This window comes from Hemitrygon akajei, unplaced genomic scaffold (assembly GCF_048418815.1).
Source record: "Hemitrygon akajei unplaced genomic scaffold, sHemAka1.3 Scf000158, whole genome shotgun sequence".
Taxonomy (NCBI): domain Eukaryota; kingdom Metazoa; phylum Chordata; class Chondrichthyes; order Myliobatiformes; family Dasyatidae; genus Hemitrygon; species Hemitrygon akajei.
This window is the reverse complement of record NW_027332044.1, coordinates 986,283-994,935: the sequence shown is the minus strand read 5'-3', so window position 1 is coordinate 994,935 and position 8,653 is coordinate 986,283. Positions and strand designations below refer to the sequence as shown.

Below are 8,653 nucleotides of genomic sequence, written 5' to 3'. Positions count from 1 at the left end.
GGAAGCATTGGAAATGGTACAGAGGAGATTTACCAGGATGCTGCCTGGTTTAGAGTGTATGCATCATGCTCAGAGATTAAGGGAGTTGGGGCTTTACTCTTTGGAGAGAAGTGGGATGAGAGGAGACATGATATAGAATATTATAAGAGGAATAGATAAAATGGACAGCCAGCGCCTCAATACAAGAGCACATGGGTTTAAGGTAAGGGGTGGGATGTTCAAGAGGGGTATCAGAAGTAGTTTTTTCACGCAGAGAATGGCTGTTGCGTGGAATGCACTTCCTGAGTCAGTGGTGGTGGCAGATACACTAGTGATATTTAAAAGCCTACCAGACAGGTATATGGAGGAGTTGAAAGTGGTGGGTTATATGGGAGGCAGCGACATAAGGCGTCGACATAACATTGTGGGCCGCAGTGCCTGTACTGTGTTGTATAACACAGTGTATAACACTGGGTTGTATGTTCTATAACACGAACACACCTCAAACCGCTTCAGCAGCACATATACTAAAATTGGAACAGTACAGAGAAGATTAGCATGGCCCCTGCGCAAGGATTCTTGAAGCGTTCCATGATTTAAAAAAAAACCGGGATAAAACACAATCCTTTACAGTAACACAATCAAGGCTCATGCTGACACCGACACGCCATTCATCATAACATCAACCGTAGCACGGTCACGACCTTCAACGAGACTCAGATACACTCCTGACCGCGACACTGACAGGACTATTGCCGTGACGCTCACATGGCTTTCGCACTGACCGCAAAGTACCCCTCACTAACATCGACATGCCCCTGACCGTGTTACCGTTAAACTGCTGAAGCGACACCGACACGCTCTTCACCGTGACACTGTGGTACCGTACACCGTGACACCTTCACGCTCCTCAGCGTGACAAAGACTCACACGTCACTGTAACACCCTTTACCGAGTCAATATCACCCCTCAACATAATGCCGATGCACCGCTCACTGGGGCAGTTACCCTCACCTCACACTGACACAGGCAAATCCCTTAACAGAGACCGACAGCTAAACTCACAATGTCACAATGACATCGACAGTAAACTCTCCGTTGCACCGACGCACACCTCAGCGTGTGACTCTCACACACACCGTGGCCATGAAATGTCTCTCACCGTGGCACTGACATACCCTTCTCTGTGCGACCAGCATAGCCCACGCCATGACACCGTGACACGTCATTGTCACCTCCGCCGGGGCACAGAGTTCCTATCACACTGACACTGACACGTTCCTCAGAGAAACTCGGACATGCCCCGCACGATACTGACACAAGCACATCCTTCACTGTGGCACCCTTCACTGTGACACTGACACAACACTCACTGTTAACCGTGCGGTAGCGTGACGCTGACTCACGTATCACAGTAAAAGCTAAACATCCTTCACCATCTCTCTCAGTATCACAGATTCGTCAGTCTAAGGTCACTTCTGACCGAAACTACCATGAGTTAAACTCAACCCTTCAATCCAAGCTCTCTGCGCTCAACTCTAATCTGTCCATACTCCGTAACCAGTTCACTGATATGGAAACGAAGTACAGATCTGTCAACGAAACCAAGGCTCAAATCTGTGAATTGTTGACCAGCAGAAGAGGTGAGACGTCATCCCCCTCTTTCACCCGCTCCTCATCACAGGGCAGGCATGGAGAGAGGAAGCGCCACTCTGTGCTTGCCATCGGGAGTGTGTGAAGTGATGGTATGGAGGGTGATGCACTCTGTGTTTGATAAGGTGAATGTGTGATGGGGCTGGGTGGAGGAAGTTTCACTCTGTCACTGAGTCAAGCAGAATGAGATGGGACGCTGTGGAGGTGGATTCACTCTGTGTCTGAACACGAGATTGTGAGACAAAACATTACAGCTTCACTCTATGTCTCACTCCAGGAATGTCTGATGGGACAGTATGGATCCAGCTTCACTGCGTCTGAACCCGGGAGTGTGTGATTGGACGGTGTGGGGGGGGGGCGGTGCCTTTGCTCGTTTTCTGACCCCTGTGCTATTTGATGTCGCCGGGTAGAAAGAGCATCTGTGTCACTGTGTCTTACCACGGGAGTATGCGGCGGGATCGTTCAGACGGTGTTTCATTTCCTATCTGATCACGGGGTGGGGGGGGGTGTTGGGGAAGTGTGGATGGAAGCTAACTGTTGTGTCTATCCGCAGGATTATGTGATGGGAGAGTGTGCAGTGAGCTTCACTCCATGTTTGACCCAAGAAGTGTGTGATAGTGTGGTGGAGAGAAAGCTTCATTCTGTGTCTGGCCCCGGTCGTGTGTGATGGGACAGTGGGGAAGGAGCATCACTCTGTGCCTGACCCCGAGTGTGTGATGGGGCGGTGTGTAGAGATCCCTATTCTATGTCTGTCTTCCGGTGGATGTAGGCGATTGACTTTTACTTGTTCGGAATTTTCAAGCGACTGGTGAGGAGGGTGTTTCATTCTGTATTTGACCAGTTGTGTGTGATAGGTCGGTGAGGAGGGATCCTCTTTCTGTGTCTGAAACACAGCGGATGTAATCGACGGTATGCAGGGAGATTCACTGCTCCTTGTTCCTAATTTTCAGAGCAAACGTTTTCCCAGGAATGGATCAGAAATGAAGACGGGTGTTATTTTATATCCACGTTTAACTATTACTACAATGAGGCGAAAGAGTATTGTTTGAACACTGATTCTAAACTTCTTGAAATAAATTCAGCAGAAGAAGAGGTACGTGTCAGATCGACGGAAGATATATCCACACCTGAGTGAAGCTCGCTCCACACCGTTCGATCACACACTTCCGGTGTCAGACACAGAGTGACGCTCCCTCCTTCTAGTCCCAGCACACACTCCCGGTGTCAGAAATGGAGTGAATCTCCTCCACACCATCCCATCACACATTTCCGGGGTCCGACACAGAGTGAATCTCCCTCCACACCGTCTCAACATACACTCCCGGGTTCAGACACAGAGTGAGGCTCCTTCCACACCGTCCCATCACACACTCCTGGGATCAGACACAGAGTGAATCTCCCTCCACACCGTCTCATCACACACTCCCAGGGTCAGACACAGAGTGAGGCTCCCTCCACACCGTGCCATGACATTCTCCTGTTGAAAGACACAGAATTAAGCTCCTTCACACTCTTCACACTCTCCTGGAGTTGGACATAAACGGACTCTCCTTAAATTTTGCTCGAATTCAATCATTAATGATAGCAATTTAATTTCACAGATTTTTTTTAGCAAAGCTGTCCGCGACCAAGGCCTTTCATACTGGATTGGAAAATGCAAAGACGGGTGAGATTTGGGATCTTGCAAGTTTCTTAGAGGATAGTGGGTTGTCGGATTGATACAGGCTGCGAGAAGCGAGTGGGCAGTGGATTGATTTTGGGGACTGGCACAGGCTGCGGGAAGTTTATGTGCAGTGGAATTAGTTTGTGGTCAGACATGGGTTGCTAAAGGGAGTGGGCATTGGTATGAGTTTGGAGACTGACAAGGGCTGTGGGGAGAAAATGGGGAATCGGGGCATTTTAAAGACAGTGAAATTTCTCCGATGAGAGAATGGGCAATTTGATTTGTATGGGGTTTCGACTCGGGCTGTTGGTAGAGAGCGTGTTGTAAAATTAATGTCACCATATAACAAGAAAAACATTACAGCACAGAAACAGTCCATCCCGGCCCTTCCAGTCCGTGCCGAAAGCTTTCTCTCACCTAGTCACACCTATCTGCACTCAGCCCATAACCATCCATTCCATTCCTGTCCAAAGATCTATCTATTTTTTTTTAAAACAAAATCAAACCTGCCTCTGCTCCTTCTACTGGAAACACGTTCCACAGAGCCACCACTCTCTGAGTAAAGAAGTTCCCCCTTGTGTTGCACCTAAACTTTTGCCTATTAACTCTCAACTCATGTCGTTTTGTTTGAATCTCCCCTACTCTCAGTAGTAAAACCCTATCTACGTTAAATCTACCTATTCCCCTTGGAATCTTAAACCCCTCTGTCAATTCCCCCCTCAACCTTCTACGCTCCAAAGAATAAAGAGCTAACTTTTTCAACGTTTCCCGGTAAAATAGGTGCTGAAACAGAGGTTATGTTCCGGAAATCTCGTCGGTACTCTAATTATTTTGTTGACGTCTTTCCTATAATTCGGTGACAGAACAGTACACAAAACTCCAAATTTGGCCTCACCAATGCCTTGTAGAATTTTAACATTACATCCCAACTCTGATACTCATTGCTCTGATTTATAAAGGCCAACATACCAAAAGTTTTCTTCACCACGCTATGCACATGAGATTCCACCTTCAGGGATTTATGTACCATTATTCCTAGATCACTCGGTTCTACAGCATTCCTTATTGCCGTACGATTTACCATGTATGTCCTATTTTGATGAGTCCTACCAAAATGTAGCACCTCACGCTTATCAGCATTAAACTCCATCGGCCATCTTCCAGCGCACTCTTCCAGCTGGCCTAAATCACTGAAAGCTTTGACAACATACTTCATTATCCACAATGGCACCTACCTTAGCATCATCTGCATACTTACTAATCCAATTTATCACCCCAACATTCAGATCATTAATGCATATGAGAAACAACTTTGGACCCAGTATAGATCCCTGAGGCATACCACTAGTCACCGGCCTCCAACCTGACAAACAGTTATCCGTCACTGCTCTTTGGCATCTCCCATCCAGACACTGTTGAATCTATTTTACTATTTCAATATTAATACCTGACGATTGAACCTTCCTAACTAACCTTCCGTGCGGAACCTTGCCAAAGGCCTTACTGAAGTCCATATAGACAATATCCACGACTTTACCCTCGTCAGCCTTCCTAGTAACATCTTCAGAAAACTCAATAAAAACTGTCAAACATGACCTTCCACGCACGAATGCATGTTGATTGCTCCTAATCAGACCCTGTCTATCCAGATAATACATACCATCTCGAAGAATACTTTCCATTAATTTATACAGGACTGACGTCAGACTTGCACGCCGATAATTGTTAGGTTTACTCTTAGATTCCTTTTTAAACGATGCAACCACATGTGTATACGCCAATCCGCCGGCACCATCCCCGTTTCTAATGGCATTTAAAATATTTCTGTCAGATCCCCTGCTATTTCTACACTAACTTCCCTCAAGGGCCTAGGAAATATCTTATCAGGACTCGGAAATTTATCCACTTTTTTATTCTTTAAAAGCTCCAGTACTTCCTCTTCTTTAATCATCATAGTTTCCGTAACTACCCTACTTGTTTGTCTTAACTTATACAATTTAATATCCTTCTCTTTAGTGTATACCGATGAAAATAAATTGTTCAAAATCTCCCCCATCTCCTTTGGCTCCACACATAGCTGTCCACTCTGATTCTCTAAGGGACCAATTTTATCCCTCACTATCCTTTTGCTATTGATATAACTGTAGGAACCCTTCGGAGTTATTTTCACCTTACTTGCCAAAGCAATCTCATATCTTCCTTTTTCTTCCTTAAGATTCTTTTTACATTCTCTATATTCCTCGAGCACCTCATTTACTCCATGCTGCCTATATTTATTGTAGATCTCTCTCTTTTTTCCGAACCAAGTTTCCAATATCCCATGAAAACCATTGCTCTCTCATACGTTTAACCTTTTCTTTCAACCTAACAGGAACATAAATATTCTGTACCCTCAAATTTTCAACATTGAATGACCTCCATTTCTCTATTACATCCTTCCAATAAAATAAAATTTCCCAATTCACTCCTAAATCATTTCGCATCTCCTCAAAGTTAGCCTTTCTCCAATCAAAAATCTCAACACTGGGTCCAGTCCCATACTTCTCCATAATTAAATTTAAACTAATGGTATTGTGATTTTTGGACCCGAAGTGATCCCCAAATCATACCTCCGTCACCTGATCTATCTCATTCCCTGACAGCAGATCCAACACTGCCCCTTCTCTAGTTGGTACCTCAATGTATTGCTGGAAAATATATACACTATATACATTCTACAACTCCAAACCACCCAGCCCTTTTTCAGAATGGGCTTCCCAGTCTATGTGTGGAAAATTGAAATCTCCTACAATCACATCCTTGTGCTTACTACAAGTATCTGCTATCTCCCAACCAATTTGCTCCTCCAATTCTCACTCCCTGTTAGTTGGTATATCATTGTTACTACACGTTTCCCGTTCCTCAAATACTCCCAAATAGCCTCCCTAGACGCGCCCTCTAATCTATCCTGCCGAAACACAGCTGTAATATTTTCTCTGACAAGCAATGCAACACCTCCGATTCAATCAAACCTGAAGCAGTGAAATCAACGAATATTTAGTTGCCAATCACACACCTCCTGCAGCAATATTTCACTAATTGCTACAACATCATATTTCCAGGTATCAATCCATGCTTTAAGCTCATCCACCTTTCTTACAATGCTCCTAGCATTGTAAGAAATAGATGCATTTAAAAAACTCTCCACCTGTTCCTCTCTGTTTATCCCTAACGGTGCAAACAACTTTGTTATCATTTTCTTCCTTCTCCCCTATATCTTCGGTCTGAGCGCACCGCTTCTCTATCAGCTGCCTATCCTCCCTCACACACTGTCTACAAGCTTTCTGTATTTGTGAACTAACCTCCTCTGCCCTAGTCTTTTCAAATTGATTCCCATCCCCCAACCATTCTAGTTTAAAGTCTCCCCAGTAGCATTAGCAAATCTTCCGGCCAGGATATTTGTCCCCCTGGATTCAAGTGTAACCCGTCCTTTTTGTACAGGTCACACCTGCCCTAAAAGAGGTTCCAGTGATTCAGAAACTTGAACCCCTGACCCCTGCTCCAATCCTTGAGCCACGAATTTATCCTCCAACTCATTCCATTCCTATTCTCACTGTCGCGTGGCACAGGCAGTAATCCTGAGATTACTACCTTTGCGGTCCTTCTTCTCCACTCCCTTCCTAGCTCACTATGTTCTCCGTGCAGGAACTCTTCCCTTTTCCTACCTATGTCATTGTTACCTATATGTACCACGACCTCTGGCTCATCACACTCGCAATTCTGGATATCATGGACGCGATCAGAAACACCCCCGACCCTGGCATCAGGGAAGCAAACTACCATTCGGGTCTACTGACTGCGATGACAGAATCGCCTATCTGACTCCTTAACTATCGAGTCCCCTATTACTACTACCTTCCTCTTCTTTTCGCGACACTTCAGAGCTACAGAGCCGGACTCTTTGTGCCGGTGGCTCGGCCACTGTCGTTTCCCCCAGTTAGGTTGACCCAACCCCCCCCCCCCCCCCCCCAACAGTACTCAATTAGGAGTACTTAATGTTATGGGGTACAGCCACTGGGGAACTCTCTAGTGCCTGACTCCTCCCCTTCTCTCTCCTAACCGTGACCCACCTGCCTGCCTCCCGTGACTCTGGTGTGACCACCTGTCTGTAACTCATCTCTATCATCTCCTCCCTCTCCCTGACCAGACGAAGGTCATCAATCAGCGGTTCCAGTTCCCTAACACGGTCCCTTAGGAGTTCCAGCTCTGCGCATCTGGCGTAGATGTACACGTCCGGGAGACTCGGAGACTCCAGGACCTCCCACATCCGACACTGAGAACAATATGCTGCCCTCACACTTATAATTCCCCCTTTTTTCAAATAACAGGAAAATGAAAAGCTAAACCGCTGACTGCTGGATAAGGCTTTGTTCCTTTTAAATCTTCGCTGCATCACTGCCCAACGTCACACGCCTGCGCAGTCCCGCCTCTCTTAAGTCGGATGAGAAGTAGAAAAAACCAAAATGGCTCCCGCCTCTCTCCCGTTCTGATCCTCAGACTTCCTTCTCCAAATGTGGGAACTGACATGGGCTGTGGGAAGAGAGTGCGAAGCGGGAGTCTTTTGGTGGTTGACACAGATCTTTAGGGAGAAGGCAAGGCATTGGGATTATTTTGGGGAGTCGCACGGGAACTTGAGTTGAGAGTGGGAAGTGCAAGTATTTGGGGGACCAGCACGGGGCCGTGGGGAGAGAGTGGAGCTATGGAGCTCTTTTGGGATCTGACCCAGTTTGTGGGACAGAGTGGAGCTATGGAGCTCTTTTGGGAACTGACCCAGGTTGTGGGAGAGAGTGAAGCTATGGAGCTCTTTTGGGAACTGACCCAGTTTGTGGGAGAGAGTGGAGCTTTTGAGCTCTTTTGGGAACTGACCCAGTTTGTGGGAGAGACTGGAGCTATGGAGCTCTTTTGGGAACTGACCCAGTTTGTGGGGAGAGAGTGGAGCTATGGAGCTCTTTTGGGAACTGACCCAGGTTGTGGGAGAGAGTGGAGCTATGGAGCTCTTTTGGGAACTGACCCAGGTTGTGGGAGAGAGTGGAGCTATGGAGCTCGTTTGGGAACTGACCCAGTTTGTCGGAGAGAGTGGAGCTATGGAGCTCTTTTGGGATCTGACCCAGGTTGTGGGAGAGAGTGGAGCTATGGAGCTCTTTTGGGAACTGACCCAGGTTGTGGGAGAGAGTGGAGCTATGGAGCTCTTTTGGGAACTGACCCAGGTTGTGGGATAGAGTGGAGCTATGGAGCTCTTTTGGGAACTCACCCAGTTTGTGGGAGAGAGTGGAGCTATGGAGCTCTTTTGGGAACTGACCCAGTTTGTGGGAGAGAGTG

General features: G+C 46.7%; 1 pseudogene; it reads left to right on the top strand.

Moving 5' to 3' along the window:
- The first annotated feature begins 486 nt into the window (after nt 1–486).
- LOC140724077 (U6 spliceosomal RNA) lies at nt 487–578 on the top strand (annotated as a pseudogene).
- Nucleotides 579–8,653: the final 8,075 nt, after the last annotated feature.